At 42.8% G+C, this 21,029-nt stretch overlaps 1 non-coding gene across 1 annotated transcript; it reads right to left on the bottom strand.

Moving 5' to 3' along the window:
- Window positions 1–9,154: 9,154 nt before the first annotated feature.
- LOC112438731 (small nucleolar RNA U13) lies at window positions 9,155–9,253 on the bottom strand. Its single transcript, XR_003027100.1, has one exon. It is a non-coding gene; the product is annotated as a small nucleolar RNA U13 (small nucleolar RNA).
- Window positions 9,254–21,029: the final 11,776 nt, after the last annotated feature.

A 21,029-nucleotide genomic window follows, 5' to 3' on the forward strand; every position in this document is an offset into this window, starting at 1 on the left:
TGAGATCACAGGCATGTGCCACCATGCCCAGCTAATTTTTTTTTTTTTTTTTGAGACGGAGTCTCGCTCTGTTGCCCAGTCTGGAGTGCAGTGGTGCGATCTCGGCTCACTGCAAGCTCCACCTCCTGGGTTCATGCCATTCTCCTGCCTCAGCCTCCTGAGTAGCTGGGACTACAGGCGCCCGCCACCACGCCCCGCTAATTTTTTGTATTTTTAGTAGAGACGGGGTTTCACCGTGTTAGCCAGGATGGTCTCCATCTCCTGACCTCGTGATCCGCCCGCCTCGGCCTCCCAAAGTGCTGGGATTGCAGGCGTGAGCCACCGCGCCCGGCCTTAATTTTTAAGTTATTTGTAGAGACTCCAAGTCTCCTTGTATTGTCCAGGCTGGTCTCAAACTCCTGGGCTCAGGCGATCCTCCCACCTCAGCCTCTCAAGTAGCTAGGACTACAGGACTGCACCACCTGGATAATTTTTAAATTTTTTAGTGGATACAGGGTCTCCCTATGTTGTCCAGGCTGGTCTGGAACTCCCGACCACAAGCAATCCTCCCACACTGGTCTCTTAAAGTGCTGAGATAGTTGTAAGCCACCATGCCTGGCAGCAGATAATATTTTCTTACGGGCCTGATGAGACACGTCACCTGACTGTTTTCCAATTTCCAATGCCAGAAATCCTGGATGGGAAAGAGAAGCCACTTGCCCCAGTGAACATGCAGAGGCTGTGGCGAGAGCAGGGAGAGAATTCCCTCATTTTCTGTACTACTCCCCTGAGGCCCCTTTCTCTGGGTGAAAATGCCCCCCTGAGTTGCAATGACAGGCCCTGGGAAGGGGAAGAGAATTCCTCTGTGGGAACTCTCTGTCTTCTAGGGATAAACCGAGTCTGCTGCTGGACACAGGGCGGGGAGGGGAGGCTCGAATGTAAAGAGAAAAGACACTGTGGGCCGGGCGCGGTGGCTCAAGCCTGTAATCCCAGCACTTTGGGAGGCCGAGGCGGGAGGATTGCCTGAGCTCAGGAGTCTGCTACCAGCCTGGGCAACATGGTGAAACCCCGTCTCTACTAAAACACAAAAAATTGGCCAGACGGGACGGCGTGCGCCTGTAGTCCCAGCTACTCGGGAGGCTGAGGCAGGAGAATGGCGTGAACCCAGGAGGCGGAGCTTGCAGTGAGCCGAGATAGCGCCACTGCACTCCAGCCTGGACAACAGAGCGAGACTCCGTCTCAAAAAAAGAAAAAAGAAAAAAAAAAAGAAACGAGACTGTGCCCACATGGAGGCGCAATGACGGCGAGCCTAAGGTGGGAATACTCAGCTCTACACCACTCTCCCCGCACCTAGCACGTCCCCAGCAGCAGGCTTGGTGGGCACCCAAGGCCAGAGCCAGGACTGGGGGAGGCAAGCCAGGAAGCCAGGAAGCCAGGTACAGCGTCTCCAGAGGTTTCCACTCGAGGGTGCCCACCCTGCGTGTGCGCAGCAGGAGAGTGAGCACCCCCTTACAGTCTGCACTGGAAGCACCTCGCTTGCCTCCCCTCATCCAAGCCTCCCCAAAGACACAATTAAACGCTACAGAGGATTATTTAACAAGATCTGGGATCCTCAGAGCCGTGAGGATGATGACGGGCTGAAGCCAGTATCGAGCCTAATTCTTCCAACCATTACATAGTCAGCAGTAAACTATGCAAGAGGGAAAAGGAAATAGGCGAGGGAATTGGAGTTTGTTTCCAAATTCCTATTTGGCCGTCAGTATCATGGTATCAGCAGAAACTCCTTGGCTTCCTTCGTTCTTGTTTCCAGCCTTACTTTCCAATTTGGGAACATCCTAAGGAAGGCGCTGGACGAATGGCCGGGGCTAGGCTCTCTCTGGTCCTGCCACTGCCAATGGTACACGGTGGCGTTGGGCAAGTCGTGGCTTCTACGAGCTTTGTTTTCCTTATATAAAAATGTACATAAGGCCGGGTGCGGTGGCTCACGCCTGTAATCCCAGCACTTTGGGAGGCCAAGGCAGGCAGATCACAAGGTCAGGAGTTCAAAACCAGCCTGGCCAAAATGGTGAAACCCTGTCTCTACTAAAACTACAAAAAAAATTAGCCAGGCTTGGTAGCAGGTGCCTGTAATCCCAGCTACTCAGGAGGCTGAAGCAGAGAATCGCTTGAACCCGGGAGGCGGAGTTTGCAGTGGGCCAAGATGGCACCATTGCACTCCAGCCTGGGCGACAGAGCGAGACTCCGTCTCAAAAAAAGAAAAAAGAAAAAAGAAAAAAAAATTTAAATAATGCCTACTGTGGCAGATCACGAGTTGTCATGAAGGTCAGACAAAACTTGTAAAAGTTCTTTTGAAAATGTAAGATACTCTAGAACTGGAAGGCATAATAACAGTTGCTGTTTGCTCTTTATCATTGACAGTTCTGAAGCAGCTCTCTAAGTATCTAGCCAGTCATTTTCATTTTATTTATTTACTTATTTATTTAAGACAGGGTCTCGCTTTGTCACCTAGAATGTACAGTGGCACACACACAGTTCACTGCAGCCTTGACATCTCGGGCTCAAGTGATCCTCCCACCACAGCCCAGCCCAGATATGGGGTTCCACCATGTTCCCCAGGCTGGTCTCAATCTCCTGAGCTCAAGCAACCCTGCCCACCTCAGCCTCCCAAATTGCTGGGATTACATGTGTGAGCCACCAATGCCGGGCTTACTTTATTATTTTTTTTTTTTTTTGAGACAGGGTCTCACTGTGTAACCCAGGCTGGAGTGCAGTGGTGCAAACATGGCTCACTGCAGCCTCAACCTCCCAGTCTCGAGCAATCCTCCTGCCTCAGCCTCCTGAGTAGCTGGGACTACAGGTACATGCCATGATACCTGGCTAATTTTTTTGTTTTTTGTAGAGACAGGTTGTTGTTAAATTGCCTAGGCTGGTCTTGAACATCTGGGCTCAAGCAACCTTCTTGCCTTGGCCTCCAAACTGCTGAGATTACAGGCATCAGCCACTAGGCACAGCCCTATTTTCATTTTAAATTGCAGTACCCTTGTTTGAAGTTGCAGGAATTAAGAAAGCAAGCCCTGGTGACTTAAATGGAGACTTACAAAACACATAGTGTTTAATTTTTTTCTATGTTATTTCCTGTTTGTGCTTACAAAGCCTATTTAACCCACTAACCCACTAGGCCAAACTAATGCAACTAGACTGCTTCCACACTGGGTTCTGAAAGCAAGGAGGAAATGCAGGCTTACCTATGAGTAAAGGGTAGATCCAACTTATAAATAACACCTGGGCTGGCCTGAGACTAGAGTCACCCATGATAGGCTCAGGAATTGTAAGAAGAAATGCTTTCCAATATCCAAACACTCATCTCCATTACTCAGCTATCTTAATTCATTCACTGACATCTCAAAATCCTCTAAGGATTTTGCTGGGTATTAAGCTTAGAGAAGGAACTGCAAGCTGTCCTCCAGCAAGGGAGACCAAAGGACAACCACGGAGTTCCATTATGAGTATTCCAAGGATTGTGTGTACTAAGTAAGTGCTGAGGAAGACAGAGGAGACACCACCTCCATGGAAGGACGTTGGGAAAGTTTGTCAAGATGGGCCTCAAGGGCTGGATGGGAGCCTGGGAAACCTTGACAAAAACCCGTCTCTACAAAAAAATACAAAAATTAGCTGGATGTGATGGTGCACACCTGTAGTTCCAGCTACTCGGGAGGCTAGGCAGGAGGATTGCTTGAGCCTGGGAATCGGAGTTTGCAGTGAGCAAAGATCATGCCACTGCACTCCAGCCTGGACAACAGAGTGAGACTCTTGTCTCAAAAAAAAAAAAAAAAAAAAAAAAAAAAAAAGCCAGATGGGGCAGAAACATCCCACAGCATTGCAGCTGTCTCAGGCCGGTTGTCCCCTATTTAGTCATTCGTTGACTCTCAACAAATGTCTGCATTGTCTGCATTTCTACACAGGCTCAGGCACTGTTCTTGCCACTGGGCAAGTGAAGGACAGGGACAAGTTCCTACAGTTATGAGAGCTTACGTTTTGGTAGAGCAGACAGACAATAAAATAAATCATAAATAAGTAGAATGGTTTCCTATGTGATAGACACTCTGAAGTGAACAAAGCCAGGAAATGGAATAGGGAATGCGTCACTGAGTGAGTGGAATGGTGGGTGGGATGTTGTTTTAGCTGGAGCTGTGGGTATATTGAGGGGAAGAGCATATTGGTCACAGGGAACAGCCTGTGCAATGGCCCTGAGGAAGCAGTTAGCTTAGTTTGAGGGACTGATAGGACCACAGATGGGAATGAAAGAAGTCAGAACTCGGACGGGCAAGGTGGCTCACGCCTGTAATCCTAGCACTTTGGGAGGCCAAGGCAGGCAGATCATGAGGTCAGGAGTTCGAGACCAGCCTGACCAACATAGTGAAACCCCATCTCTACTAAAAAAAAAAAAGAAAGAAAAAATTACCTGTGCGTGGTGATGCGTGCCTGTAATCCCAGCTACTCAGGAGGTTGAGGCAGGAGAATCGCTTGAACCTAGGAGTTGGAAGTTGCAATGAGCCAAGATTGCACCACTGCACTGCAGCCTGGACAAGAGAGCAAAACTCCATGTCAAAAAAAAAAAAAAAGAAGAAGAAGTCAGAACTCAAGGGGACTTGGCCCTGATGAGGAGTTTGGGTTTTATTATAGATGTAGCAGAAATCCATTTGTAGAAATTTTCAGCAGAGAACTCATATGATCTAAGCTTTTTGAGAGCCAGGACTGTGTTTCTTTTTCTTTTGTTTCTTTCTTTCTTTTTTATTTCTTTATTTTTTTGTTTGTTGAGATAGGCTCTTCCTCTGTTGCCCAGGCTGGAGTACAGTGGCATGATCTGGTTCACTGCAGTCTCGACCTCCCGGGCTCAAACAATCCTCCCACCTCAGCCTTCTGAGAAGCTGTGATTACAGGTGTGTGCCACATGCTCAGCCAATTAAAAAAAATCTTTGTAGAGATGAGATCTATCTATATTGCCCAAGATGGTCCTGAACTCCTGGGCTCAAGCAACCTTCCTGCCTCAGCTGCCCAAAGTGCTGGGATTGTAGGTGTGAGCCATCGTGCCCAGCCAGGACTCTCTTTCTTAATGTTTTCCAACCATTTATTGAACTGAATTGAATTTCACTCACTCTTCCAAGAATTAGCTGTCTGACCTTGGCCAAATCCCTTCACAGACAACTGTTCCACAGGGTCTTCTTTGCACTTAGTAGGCATTAGCCCAGTGTTTGTTGGATGGAGACCTGCAGCTGCCTCACTGTTATAGGAAGTGAGAGGATGACTCCACCCAGCTCCACCATTTGCATGAGTCTGTGACCTCAGACTGCTGAAATGATCATAGAGTTATCCATGCTTCTCCAAATGCTTGGTTCCAGGTGCCTTATTACAGCCTTATTACAGACAAATGTCTCCAGAATGACCCAAACCCCTCCCTGGACCCTCGGCCACAAAGGGGAAATTAACAGTAACATAAAAAGTTAAGCAGGTGAGAGAACATTATCACTCTTGTCAACAATAAAATCTGCTGCTGATCTTCAGTTGTGAGGACAGGCACATCTATTATTTATAGAATACAGATTGTTAAATATTAAATACTTGAGCCTGGGATAGTGTGAACGTAAAACCAGGAGTGTGAACTTGTCAAAATCGTAAAAATGGTAACTCTTTGCAAGGGTGAAGTGCACCTACATTTATTACTGCTTTTATTGCACTATAAATTAAGGGGGGAAGCCCATGATGTGTCAATTTCAAGTTCTTATTTATTTATTTATTTTTTTTTTTTTTTTTTGGGACGGAGTCTCGCTCTATCACCCAGGCTGGAGTGCAATGGCGCGATCTAGGCTCACTGCAACCTCCACCTCCCAGGTTCAAGCAATTCTCCTGTCTCAGCCTCCCGAGTAGCTGGCACTACAGGCGCACGCCAACATGTCCGGCTAATTTTTGTATTTTTAGTAGAGACGGGGTTTCACCATATTGGTCAGGCTGGTCTCAAACTCCGGACATCAGGTGATCCACCCACCTCGTCCTCCCAAAGTGCTGGGATTACAGGCGTGAGCCACCACACCCGGCTGTCAATTTCAAGTTCTAGGTGATAAGCATTATCGTTGGGATGGCATCTGTCTGTACCTAGCTCTGCTTTACAAACAGCTCCTAGCTGACTTGCCTAGAACTATGAACTATTTCATCTGGGAAGGTGGTAAGAGAGAGGATTTCTTCCTTATTTACCACATGACAGAATGGCAGGCAAGTCAAACACTTGATGAACTAGTAATTTTTCTTGTAGTTACTTGCACATATGTCCAAACGTTTGTGTTGATGAAGGCAAAAATACTTCTTAAAAATATTAAAAGTTGAGCCTGGGTGCAGTGGCTCACACTTGTAATCCTAGCACTTTGGGAGGCCGAGGTGGGTGGATCACCTGAGGTCAGGAGTTCAACACCATTCCGGCCAACATAGTAAAACCCTCATCTCTGCTAAAAATACAAAAATTAGCCGGTGTGGCTGCGCATACCTGTAATCCCAGCTATCTGGGAGGCTGAGGCAGGAGAATGGCTTGAACCTAGGAGGCAGAGGTTGTAGTGAGCCAAGATGGAGCCTGGGCGACAGAGTGAGACTTTGTCTCCAAAAAACAAACAAAAAAAACCTTGAAAGTTGCCAAACATCTTACTTTTTTTTTTTTTTTTTTTGAGATTGGGTTTTGCTCTTGTTGCCCAGGCTGCTGGAGTGCAGTGGTGCGATCTTGGCTCACTGCGACCTCCGCCTCCCAGGTTCAAGCAATTCTCCTGCCTCAGCCTCCTGAGTAGCTGGGATTACAGGCGCACACCACCCTGACTGGCGAATTTTTTGTATTTTTAGTAGAGATGAGGTTTCACCATGTTGGCCAGGCCGGTCTCGAACTCCTGACCTCGTGATCCACCCGCCTCAGCCTCCCAAAGTGCTGGGATTACAGGCGTGAGCCACCGCGCCTGGCCTCATCTTAATTTTTATATGATTTTGACATCCCTCAATTTACCCTAATTTATTTCTGCCCTGAATTTTTCATGCAAATTTAGAACTTAACCCACCACCATTTGCTTCATGACATGAAGTGAGATACCATGAGATTTTTCAGTCTGCCCCTAAGGACTCATAGATGTAAGAACTTGATTTCTTGATTTACTGCTCATAATAAAATGATTTTTTCCCTTTTCTTACAAAGAAGATTTGCACATCCAATTTGTTTTTCCTTTTTAAAAAATGTGTTGAATTAAGCCAAAATCTTTCCAACGAAGCACCTGATTCAAACACAAATTCTGTCCCCTGGAATATGCAGCCTCATGTTTAATAAGCACCCAGCAGGGATTATGCATTAAATTATCTCCCTTAAAAACTTGTTGATAGATTTATCAATATTTGGATTAATTTTAATGTTAAAGAATTAAATCCTTAATGTTTCCACTTTAGGTAGGGAAAGAAAACTACAACTTAATTGTATAGCAATTTAACCTTGATTATCTTTTTTTCTGATTGAACCCTATACAATGATATCAAATTCAAAAATTAACCTTGCCCGCAGGATGGATAATTAGTCAAAACCAGGGAAAAGTCAGAATAAATTAACAATGAAATCAATCCCTTCATTTTATGTCACATTCTGGGAATTCTGAGGCACATTTTCAATATGAGCCCATCACCTTCTTCCAAATTCTGCTGAAGTTATATTCTGGAAAGATCTAGGCTACTTTTAGAGATGGGCAAACTGAGGTTAAGCAAAATTCCATAATGACAGGAGTAATAATCAGAAGAAGAAATGATTCAGGTAGAGACTAACCAGGAAGGAGGGAAAAACCAGAGTTCAGAGGAGCTGAGATGACCTGCCCGAGGAGAGAGTAAGGACTTGGGATAAGACAGAGGGAAAATTGCTTTCAAAAAGCTGCTGGCAGCCAGGTGTGGTGGCTCATGCCTGTAATCCCAGAACTTTTGGAAGCTAAGGCGGGAGGATCGCTTGAGCTCAGGAATTTGAGACCAGCCTGGGCAACATAGCCAGACCTTGTCTCTACTTAAAATAAAAATATGAAAATTAGCCACGTGCAGTGGTGCAAGCCTGTAGTCCCAGTTACACAGGAGGCTGAGTCAGAAGGATTGCTTGAGTCCAAGGAGGTCAAGGCTGTGGTAAGCAGTGACTATACCATTGCATTCCAGCCTGGGAGACAGAGCAAGGCCCTGTCTCAAAAAAAAAAAGCCAGTGAGCAACCATCCATCCAGTTTAGATCAGGAAGGCAGAGCGTGCTCAGAGAAAGATCTCTGGTGAAAAAAGGAGATTTAATAGAATAGATGGAATAATTGAGAGCTTAAAAAATAATTAAGAAAAGGATTAACACAAGTCATGCAAGAAAAAAAGGAAAAGAAAGGCAATTAGACACTCTAGGAAAAACAAGCGTATACAAGAAATAATGGCCCACAAATGAAGCAAATGAAATGTGTCATAATGTTAAGCAATCAGTGGAACATGACAGATTTTTTTTCATGTTTGGAAGAATGGTGTACAGCTCACTACTGGGCCAGGCAACAAACCTGAGAATGGTATCATAATGGGAAGCCGTTCATGGGTTTCTGACTTTTAAAGTCAAGCTGCAGACATCGCACCCAAGACTTGGTTGTGTTGGCAAGACAGAACACAAATGTTAACAAGCACTAACACGTGAAAAAGTTAAAAAGTGAAACTGATAGATGTTGTGACGTGGAGAGGAGGAAAAATCGGGTGTAAATATCCTTGTCTGACAAAGTGGAGGATCAAATGAAATTGTGGAAAGTGAATATACAAGAAATCAAAATAGATCCTTTTGCAGTTCATTAGCATAATGTGAGAAAACGTTTTAAATGGTCCATTTTTGGTCCGGTGCAGTGGCTAATGCCTGTAATCTCAGCACTTTGGGAGGCCTCCAGTGATCTGCCCGCCTCGGCCTCCCAAAGTGCTGGGATTACAGGCTCGAGCCTCCGTGCCCAGCCAGATTTTCTAGTTCTTCTTGAATCCTTTCTTGAGTTTTTCCCCTTCTCTTAATGGTTGATGTTTATATTATTACAGTACTTAAATTATTCTATCCATCACCTTTCTAACTTTTAATAGGCTTATATTTTGATTTCTTATTTTATTTTATTTTTCTTTATTTCATGTCAGATGGGTAACGTCCTGATGTCGTAACTCGTTTTGAGGGAGGCACTGTCACACATGCTCGTGAAAACCTAATTATCATGCGTGAGAAACACATATTCACTCCTTCAAACCCAAAGAATAGACTCGGAGACACGAAGAACAGCAGAAGTGAGACTTTTAAAGGAAGTCTTGTAAGATGGGGTGTCTGGTAGGCAGGCACAGCCAGGGCAGCTACAGCAGGTAATTGATCTCCTAGCACACAGTCCCTCCCCCAGTTGCTCATTGGTCTAGTACTATGGGGTTACAGTCTTCCTGGACGTCACCTAAGTTTCATTATCCCCCTTTAAGGTCAGACCCAGGTCCCCTTCCCTGCTAAAGTTTCGATTTCCCAATAATGAAACTTTCTCCCCTTTTATGGGCTGACCCTTCCTCTACATTCTGTTCGCTTATCGTGACCTTCTAGGTGCATGGGCCCTCAGGTTTGTTACACCCGCAGGCTGGCTGCCAGCACTCAGATTTATCATACCTTGAAGATGGACTATTTATGTATTTATTTTTGAGATGGAGTTTCCCTCTTGTTGCCCAGGCTGGAGTGCAATGGCAGAATCTTGTCTCACTGCAACCTCTTCCTCCCAGGTTCAAGCAATTCTCCTGTCTCAGCCTCCCAAGTAGCTGGGATTACAGGCACCTGCTACCACAACAAGCTAATTTTTTGTATTTTTAGTAGAGACGGGGCTTCGCCATGTTGGTCAGGCTGGTCTCGAACTCCCCACCTTAGGTGATCCACCCTCCTCAGCCTCCCAAAATGCTGGGATTACAGATGTGAGCCACCGTGCGAGGCCAAGACAATTTCTTGAACCCGGGAGGTGGAGGTTGCAGTGAGCCGAGATTGCACCACTGCACTCCAGCCTGGGTGACAGTGCAAAACTCTGTTTCAAAAAAAGAAGAAAGGAGTAGGAGGAGGAGGAGGAGGGGGAGGGGAAGTAGAAGGGGAGGAGGATACCTATAACGAGTAAGTAAATTGAATTAGTAATCAAAAACCTTCCTCTACACACACACACACACACACACACACACACACACAAAGCCCAGGCCTGGAATTCACTGGTGAATTCTACCAAATGTTTAAAGAAGAATTAACAACAATCCTTCGCAAGCTCTCCCAAAAAATAAAGCAGGAGGGAATACTTCTCAACCTATTCTCTAAGACCAGTATTCCCTAGTACCAAAACTACACAAAGGCATCACAAGAAAATCACATACCAATAGACCTTATGAAGATACACAAAAAGCTCTACAAACTAGCAAACTGAATCCAGCAAATACTAGCAAATCAAATACTAGCAAATTGAATCCATATAAAAAAGATTATAGGCCGGGCGCGGCGGCTCACACCTGTAATCCCAGCACTTTGGGAGGCCGAGGCGGGCGTATCACGTGAGGTCAGGAGTTTGAGACCAGCCTGGCCAACACGGTGAAACCCCGTCTCTACTGAAAATACAAAAATCAGCTGGGCAGGATGGTGAATGCCTGTAATCCCAGCTACTTGGGAGGCTGAGGCAAGAGAATGTCTTGAACCCGGAAGGCAGAAGCTGCAGTGAGCCAAGATCGCACCATTGCACAGCAGCCTGGGCGACAGAGCAAGACTCCGTCTCAAAACAACAACAACAACAACAACAAATAAAAAAGATTATAGTGGGGCATAGTGGCTCATGCCTGTAATCCCAACACCTTGGGAGGCTGACATAGAAAGATCACTTGAGGCCAGGAGTTCAAGACCAGCCTGGGCAACATAGCATGACTCTATCTCTACCCAAAAAAAAAAATTAATTAGTGGGGTGTGGTGGCACATGCCTGTAGTCCCAGCTACTCAGAAGGCTGAGGCAGGAGGGTTGCTTGATCACAGGAATTGGAGACTGCAGTGAGCTATGATTGTGCCACTGCACTCCAGCCTGGAGGAGACAGCAAGCCCCTCTATGAAAAAAAAAAAAAGAAATCAAGAAAGAAAGAAATTAACATTCTAGATAAATGGAATCTATGTTCACAGATTGGGAGACAATACTGTTAAGATGCCAACTCCCCATATTAGTCCACAGATTGAGCACAATCCCTATCAGAGCAATGAGGAAGACAGTTAAACTATAACCTAAGAAGCAGCAGTTGCAAACATGCTATGTGACAGTTTCCGGGGCTTAACTCCCCACATGGCACAATCAGCTCTGAATGTAACAGCGAAGACTATACAAATCGTAGAAGAAAACACAGGAGTAAAAAATCTTCACGACCTTGGATTAGGCAATAATTTCTTAGAAACATCTCGAAAAGTGCAAGTGACAAAAGAAAAAATAAATTGAACTTCATTAAAAATTTAAACTTTGGTCATGTAAAGGACACCATTCAAGAAAATAAAAAGGACAACCCATAGAATGAAAGAAAATATATGCAATCATATATCTGTAAGGGTCTAGTATCCAGAATATGTAAACAATTGTTACAACTTAACAATAAACAGGCAATCCAATTTAAAAATGACTGAAAGGTTTGTATAGACATTTCTCCAAAGAAAATATATAAATGACCAATAAGCTCGTGAAAAAACAAGCTCAAAATAATTAGGGATATATGCAAATCAAAACCACAATTAGATACCACTTTACATCCATCATGATGGCTATAAGAAGAAAGACAGCCAGGTGAGGTAACTCATGCCTGTAATCTCAGCACTCTGGGAGGCTAAGGCAGGAGGATCACTTGAGCCCAAGAGTTTAGACAAGCCTGGGCAACATAGCAAAACCTCATCTCTACAAATATTTTTTAAAAAAATAATCGGGCATGGTGGTGTGCATCTGTGGTCCCAGCTACTCAGGAGGAAGGTTGAGGTGGGAGGATGGCTTGGGCCCAAGATGTTGAAGGCAGTGAGCTATGATCATGCCATTGCACTTCAGCCTGGGCAACAGAATGAGACCCTCTCTCAAAAGAAGAAGAGGCTCAAGAGGTTGAGGACAGTTAGCTGTGATCATGCCACTGCACTTCAGCCTGGGCAACAGGATGAGACCCTATCTCAAAAGAAGAAGAGGCCCAAGAGGCTGAGGACAGTGAGCCGTGATCATGCCACTGCACTTCAGCCTGGGCAACAGAGTGAGACCCTATCTCAAAAGAAGAAGAAGTCCAAGAAGTTGAGGGCAGTGAGCTGTGATCATGACACTGCACTTCAGCCTGGGCAACAGGGTGAGACCCCATCTCAAAAGAAGAAGAAGAAGAAGAAAGAACGAGAAGGAGAAGAAGGAGGAGGAGGGGAAGAACGAGGAGAAGAGGAGAAGGAGAAGAGGAGGAGAAGGACAGACAGAAAAATAACAAGCATTGGTGAGGATGCCAGGGGTTGAGAAGAATGAATAATAAGAGTCCTTGCTAATGAAGATAGGGGCTTCTTTTTTGCAGGGACAAAAACGTTCTGGTTTTAGAGAATGGTGCACAGTGGATTTACAGATGGTTGCACAACTTTGTGGATCTGTGTACTAAAAACCAATGAGTGGTACACTTTAACGGAGTGAATTTTATGACCTGTGAATTATATATCTCGTTAAAGCAGTGATGAAAAATAAAAAGAGAGAAAAGGGCAGAGAGGGAAGAGGTAGAATGTTTTTGAGCTAAATTTTCATCTTCCTATTTAGGAGTTGGAAGGTATTGTCCAAAACTGATAAATCAAATCAGAGAGGTGTATTAGTCTGTTTTCACACTGCTATAAAGATACTACCCAAGAGTGGGTAATTTATAAAGGAAAGAGGTTTAATTGGCTCACAGTTCTGCGTGACTGGGAGGCCTCAGGAAACTTACCATCGTGGTGGAAAGGGAAGCAGGCATGTCTTACATGGCAGCAGGAGAGAGAGAGAAAGTGAAGCGGGAAGAGACCCTTATCAGGTCTCGTGAGAACTCACTCATTATCACTTCAGCCTGGGCAACAGGGTGAGGCCCTATCTCAAAAGAAGAAGAAAAAGAAGGAAGAAAGAAGGAGAAGGAGAAGAAGGAGGAGGAGGAGGAGGAGGGGAAGAAGGAGGAGAAGAGGAGAAGTACCACTGCACTTCAGCCTGGGCAACAGGGTGAGACCCTATCTCAAAAGAAGCATGAGCAAAACTGTCCCCATGACCCTATCACCTCCCTCCCCTGACAAGTGGGTTTCACGGGTCCCTCCCTCGACATGTGGGAATTACAATTCAAGATGAGATTTGGGTGGGGACACAGAACCAAACCATATCAAGAGGTATGATCATAGAGCAGCAGAGGAAATTCCAGAAGAATTAAAGAAAGAAACAGTTAAAATCGCTTTGGGGACTGGGGTGAGATTGCCGCTTTTCAATATTATTATCTTTCTGCTTTTTTTTACTTGTTATTGTGTGTATACTATTTTGATATGTCAACTTAAAATAATCAAAATGGTCAGAATCTGGTTTAAAGGGAGTTTATTCAGGCACAAAGTTTGAAGATGAGCTGCCTGGGAAGCACGGATTCCAAAGAATGGAAGTCAGTGCTCCAAAGTGTAGAAGTTTGCGACTGTTTATATAGACAAAGCTTGGGGAAGCGGAACAGAATCTCAACGTCTTTCTATATAAGGTTTAATGCATAATTACAATATCTGGTTGGTTGAGGTAGTCTTTTTCTTTTTGGGAAAGGTATATTTAACCTTCCACACTAAAGATGTAATAGACATGGGGTCTTTTGTCCCATCTGGTCTAGGTTAGGCACGGGACAATAAAGAAGGCAGTTCATCTACAACAAAGATCAGTGATTGGAAGGGGAGGAGGTTTGGTCTCTGGTCTCTCCCAGTCATTTACAGAACAAGAGCAATGAGGAAGAGAGTTAAACTATCACCTAAGAGCAGAAGTTGCATACATGCTATGGGAGTTTCCAGGGCTTAACTCCCCACATGGCATAATACATTTAGAGAGTCCTGAATATTTTTTCTTTTACAGATACAAAATATATAGATAGATAGATAGATATTCAAAATGCAAGCATATTTTCCAGGCTTTTTTTTTTTTTGAGATAGCGTATCACTCTGTCACCCACGCTGGAGTCCAGTGGCATGATCTCAGCTCACTGCAACCTCTGCCTCCCAGGCTCAAGCGATTCTCCTGCCTCAGCCTCCCAAGTAGCTGGGATTACAGGTGCTGACCCAACACCACCCAGCTAATTTTTGTATTTTTAGCAGAGATAGGGTTTCGCCATATTGGCTAGGCTGGTCTCAAACTCCTGACCTCAAGCGATCTGTCCGCCTCAGCCTCCCAAAGTGCAGGGATTACAGGCATGAGCCACCCGGCCCGGCCCAAAATGCAAGCATTTTTTCAAAGCTCCTAGAGCTTGAGGCCAGGACAGGGGAAGCTTTGAAAGGTACTCCTGGGACATGGAGATGCAGCTTCGGACCCAGCCTCTTCCCGGAAACTGTCTGCACAGTGAAATCTTGTCTCAGCTCCATGCCTGCTGCTGTTCCCCGCTGCATCTCCTGCTGCTGTTCCCCGCTGCATCTCCTGCTGTGGCCAGATGACCCAGTCTGGGCTTGAGCAAGGGTAATGACTGATACAGATTTTTCCCAACCAGCTGAGAGATCAGAGAGTGACACTGTCAAAAACAGAACGGTGAAAAGAATGAACTGTAAAATTAATTAAATGTCATGCACTCAAAAACGCAGCAAGCCTGGAATAAGAACGTGGGCCAAGGCTTCAACAGTCAGCACTCAACTCCCATGTACCTCTTTATTGTCCCCCCAAGAGCGTGCCAAGAAATTGGGGGTTCATGCTGTCATCAATGTCACCCCCCCCCGCCCACCCTGAGCTTCTATCCCTTTAATTCCAAACTGCTCCTCTCCTGGGTTGACTCTGTTTCTTAGCTAGCACACAGCTCAGACAGCTCTCCATTTGATCCAGTACTCAGGAAATTTAAGAAAAGAAAAAACATCCAAAAAAAAAAATGGTGTGTAAGGTAATTTTGTCCCAGATCTTTCCCTCCGAGTCATGAACATAATAGATTTGACTTTTTACGTTGTGTGCCCCCCTAAGAAGCATAAAAGAAAGGTTACCCTGGCAAGCAGCTAGAAAAGAGTTTAATTAATCCCAAAGTGTGTGCCTCGTTTGGAAAGCACATCACAAAAGAATCCTGTGTTTACTGAACTAGATCCTTAAGGCTATTATCCCTCCACCAATGGTGAGATTTTTCTGAGGGAGCCGCGTCCCTTGTGGTCTGGAAGGTACTGCCATTAAAACTAAGATCCACACAGGGAACTATGATTGAAGATGCTGAAGGTGCAGGAACTTTGCCCTTGGCAGAGGGAATTGGGGGTCCCTAAGTTTGTGCAAAGCTGTCTAAGCCCTAACCCTGTGGATTTCTTCACTCTCCTGAGCAGAGGGGAGGGGTGCCCAGCTGGCTTTCCCCAGACCATTCCCAAGGAGCAGAAGTGGTAGGGAGCTGCCTTTGGCGTGCTTCTGGTTGGCCATCCCTTTTTTGAAAGCAAATGCTGCCCTACCTTAGCAGATATGCTAGGACTAACCAGAAACTGGTTGCCTAAAATAAAAAAATGCAATCATGGATTTTTGTTTTTGTTTTTGATTTTGAGACCAGGTCTCACTTTGTCACCTAGGCTGGAGCGCAGTGGTGTGATCATAGCTCACTGCAGCCTCGACTTACTGGGCTCAAGTGATCCTCCCCCCACCTCAGCCTCCCACCGAGTAGCTGAGACTACAGACACACGCCATCATGCCTGTCTCATTTATTTATTTTTTGGAGAGATGGGACCTAGCTATATTACCCAAGCTGATCTCAAACTCCTGGGCTCAAGCAATCCTCCCACCTCTGCCTCCCAAAGTGTTGAGATTACAGGCGTGAGTCACTGTGCTCAGCCTCCTCTATCAATTAAATGGGTGATTTTTTTTTTTTGAGATGGAGTCTCACTCTGTAGCCCAGGCTGGAGTGCAGTTGCATGATCTCGACTCACTGCAACCTCCATCTCCCGGGTTCCAGTGATTCTCCTGCCTCAGCCTCCTGAGTAGCTGGGATTACAAGCACCCGCCACCACACCCGGCTAATTTTTGTTATTTTTAGTACAGACAGGGTTTCGCCATGTTAGCCAGGCTGGCCTCGAACTCCTGGCCTCAGGTGATCCACCCGCCTCGGCCTCCCAAAGTGCTGGGATTACTGGTGTGAGCCACCGCGCCCGGGCTTTTCTTTTTTTTAAGAAGCTTAGGCCACTACATCATGGGTGAAACTTGAAAACATTATGCTCAGTGAAATAAACCAGTCACAAGAGGACAAATATTGTATGATTACACTCATATGAGAGACCTAGAGTCATGGAATTCATAGAAAGTAGAATGGTGGTTTCCAGAGGATAAGGGGGTGGCGGGGGAATGGGGAGCTCTTGTCTAATGGGTACAGAGTTTCAGTTTCACAAGATGAAGAGCTCTGGAAATGAATGGTGGTGATAGTTGCACAACTGTGAATATACTTATGCCACTGAATGGTATACTTAGAAGTGGTTAAAATACGACTGGAGCGGTGGCTCACACCTGTAATTCCAATACTTTGGGAGGCCCAGGTGGGCGGATCACCTGAGGTTGGGAGTTGGACACCCGCCAGACTAACATGGAGAAAACCCATCTCTACTAAAAATACAAAATTAGCCGCGCGTGGTGGCACATGCCTGTAATCCCAACTACTCGGGAGGCTGAGGCAGGAGAATGGCTTGAACCCGGGAGGTGGAGGTTGCAGTGAGCCAAGATTGCGCCATTGCACTCCAGCCTGGGCAACAAGAGCAAAACTCCGTCTCAAAAAAAAAAAAAGTGGTTAAAATATTAAAATATTACATTTTATGATATGTATATTTTACTAGAATTTTAACAAATAAATTGGGCCAGGCAAGCTGGCTCACACCTGTAATCCCAACACTTTGGGAGGCCATGGAGGGAGGATCACTTGAGCTCAGGAGTCCAAGATCAGCCTGGACAACTTAATGAAACCCCATCTCTACAAAATACACAAAAATTAGCCAGGCGTGGTGGCGCATGACTGTGGTCCCAGTTACTTAGGAGGCTGAGGTGGGAGGATCACTTAAGCCTGGGAAGTAGACGTTGTAATGAGCTGAGATGGTGCCACTGCATTCCAGCCTGGGTGACAGAGTGAGACCCCATCTCAAAAAAAAAAAAAAAAAAAAAGGCCGGGTGCGGTGGCTCATGCCTGTAATCCTAGCACTCTGAGAGGCCGAGGTGGGCAGATCACCTGAGGTCAGGAGTTCAAGACCAGCTTGGCCAACATGGTGAAACCCCATCTCTACTAAAAATACAAAAAATTAGCTGGGCATGGTGGTTCGCGTCTGTAGTCCCAGCTACTCAGGAAGCTGAGGCAGGAGAATTGCTTAAACCCAGGAGGTGGAGGTTGCAGTGCGCTGAGATCGCATCACTGCACTCCAGCCTGGTAACAGAGCAAGACTCCATCTCAAAAAAAAAAAAAAAAAAAAAACCACCAAATTAATTAACAAAAAAAAGCTCAGGTCTTAGTCTATTAAAAAATATATGGTATCCTGCTTTATTGTAGGTGTTAGCATTATGTTGATTTCAAAGACAGCTTAGACGCCCAGGCAGGGGCAGCTCAGTGGGCATCTGAGGGCAAGCCCAGACTCTTCTGGAGCCTGGGAGGGAGGAAACTTCTCCTCCTCATGAGTAATGACTGTGGTTTTCTGGCAAACATTAAGGAGGAAGGAACTAAAAATACTTATCGGCCACTCTGCCAAAACTCCACAGTGCTCGGAACGTACCAGGCCAACATGTTGAAGCACTTTCAGAGTGAGAGGGATCTGCCTAAACACCAAGGTCAAAGTCATTTCACACCTTCGCCTTTGCCTCTCGCTGGGGCTGGTGCACAGGAGGAAGGACGGGGCCCCCAGCACAGCTCTAGACCACTGTCCACCTAGGAGAGAGGCAGCAGCAAGGGGAACCAGCCCAGACCCCAGGCGTGTGGCCACAGAGAGGCCTCCCCCAGCCAGCTGCAGGGCCCAGCCGAGCGCTGCCAGGAGGGGCCTCTTCTGCTGCCAACTCTAACAAGCTAAGGCAGAAAGAGCATCATAGACATTTCCCTAATGCGTCCTCCCGAGCTGCAGGAATCCAAGCCGAGACACCTGCGGAGGGGGCAGAAGAAGAGGAGAAATAGGTGTGAGAAGACAGCCCAGGTGGAGCATGGTCCTGGAGGGAGGAGCTTCTTAAACTCCACTGTACACGTGACTCACTGAGGGGGCTCTGGTTACAATGCAGATTCTGATTAAGCTGATCTAGGGTGGGGCCGAGATCCCGCCTTTCCAACAAGTGCCCAGGTATGCCGACGCAGTGGGCCCATGGACCACATTTTGAGGAACAAAACAAACTCCCCCAACCCCCCGCCAGGCACAGAGGGCAAATAGGGATGGGAGTTGGGGGTTGGCAGTGGTGACTCGGGTGTGGTGAGGTCCTGGTTTGGGGACTGAGGAACATTTTCTGAATCCTGGCCTTACCATACAGGTGGGCATGAAAGCCAACGGCCTGTGACTTTGCATCAGGTGTTGTGATGGTTGAGACTGAGTGTCAACTTGATTGGATTGAAGGATACAGAGTATGGATCCTGGGTGTGTCTGTGAGGGTGTTGCCAAAGGAGATTAACGTTTGAGTCACTGGGCTGGGAAAGGCAGACCCACCGTTAATCTGGGTGGGCACCATTTAATCAGCTGCCAGCTCGGCTAGAAAGTAAGCAGAAAAATGTGGAGAGACTGGCTTAGCCTCCCAGCCTTCGTCTTTCTCCTGTGCTGGATGCTTCCTGCCCTCGAAACATCACACTCCCAAGTTCCTCAATTTTGGAACTCGGACGGGCTCTTCTTGCTCTTCAGCCTGCAGATGGCCTGTTGTGGGACCTTGTGATGGTGTGAGTTAATACTTAATAAACTCCCCTTTATATATATATCATATAATATATGATATATACAAATATATATATTTATATAAATATATATTATATATAAATAAATATATAAATATATAATATATAAATATTATAATTAATTATAAATATATTTATATATTTAAATATAAATATATTAATATATAATTATTAATATATTTATTATATAATTTATAATTTAATATATAATTATATAATATATATTAAATATTTATATATATTATATTATATTATATTATATTATTATATTACTATATATTATTATATTATATTATATATTCTATAATATAATTATATTATTATATTATATATAATATAATATATATTATATTATATTATATTATATAATTATATTATTATATTATAATTATATTATTATATATTATTATATTATATAATTATATATTATATTATATTATATATTATATATACTTATATATAATATATAATTATATATAATATATAATTATATTATATATAATATATAATTATATATTATATATAATATATAATTATATTATATATTATATATACTTATATATAATATATACTTATATATAATATATAATTATATATTATATATAATATTTATATTTTTATACATATTATATATAATATATAAATATTATATATAATTATATATAATTATATAATATTATATAAATATATAATTTAATATATAAATATATAAATGTATTAAATATAAATATATTTATATATTTATATAATTAATTAGAATAACAAATTATATATTTATATATAAATTATTTATATATAATTATATATAATTAATTATAATAATAAATATTATATTATTAAATATAAATATATTTATTATAATGATAAATATATATAATATAATATATAATATATACATATATAATATAATATATAATATATATGTATATAATATATTATATAATATATACGTATATATTATATACTATATATAATATATACGTATATATTATATATAGTATATAATATATATGTATATATTATATAATATATAATATATACATATATTATATAATATATAATATATACATATATAATATAAATATATATTATATATAAATAAATATTTATAATATATAAATATATTTATATTTATATATAAATAAATATATAAATATATTTATATATATATAAATATAAATATATTTATATTTATATATAAATAAATATATAAATATATTTATATTTATATATAAATAAATATATATAATTATAAATATATTTATATTTATATATAAATAAATATATATAATTATAAATATATTTATATTTATATATAAATAAATATATAATATATAAAATAAATAAATATATAAATATGTAAATATATAATAAATATATATATAAATATATAAATGTGTATTCATATAAATATATATTTATATAAATATATTATATAAATATATAAAGAGGAATTTAAGTATTAAGTTTATATATAAATATATAAATATGTATTTATATAAATATATATATTATGTATAAATATATAAAGGGGAGTTTATTAAGTATTAAGTTTATATATATATTTATATATATATATTCCATGAGCTCTGTCCCTCTAGAGAACCCTAATACTGGTGTGAAAGAATGTTACTCAGTTTGGGTGCTGCCAAGTGGGTTTGGGGAGTACAGGCACCCACTAACCACTGGGGGAAAGAGTGCCATTGCAGAAAGGGCACACGCTGACCCAAATGAGTAAGCCTCGGTGTCTGACACACCTGGATTTAAATCCCAGGTGTTCCACATCAGCCATGTGCCCTTGGGCAGGTCATTCTGAGCCTCAGTTTGTTTATTTATCTATCACCTTTCTGTGACCAATAGAATAATGGCCCACAACCATGTATGAATACATTTCCTAACCCTCAGAGCCTGTGAATGTGTGACTTCATATCACAAAGGGTCTTTTTTT

Source organism: Pan paniscus, chromosome 1 (genome assembly GCF_029289425.2).
Source record: "Pan paniscus chromosome 1, NHGRI_mPanPan1-v2.0_pri, whole genome shotgun sequence".
NCBI classification, from domain to species: Eukaryota; Metazoa; Chordata; class Mammalia; order Primates; family Hominidae; genus Pan; species Pan paniscus.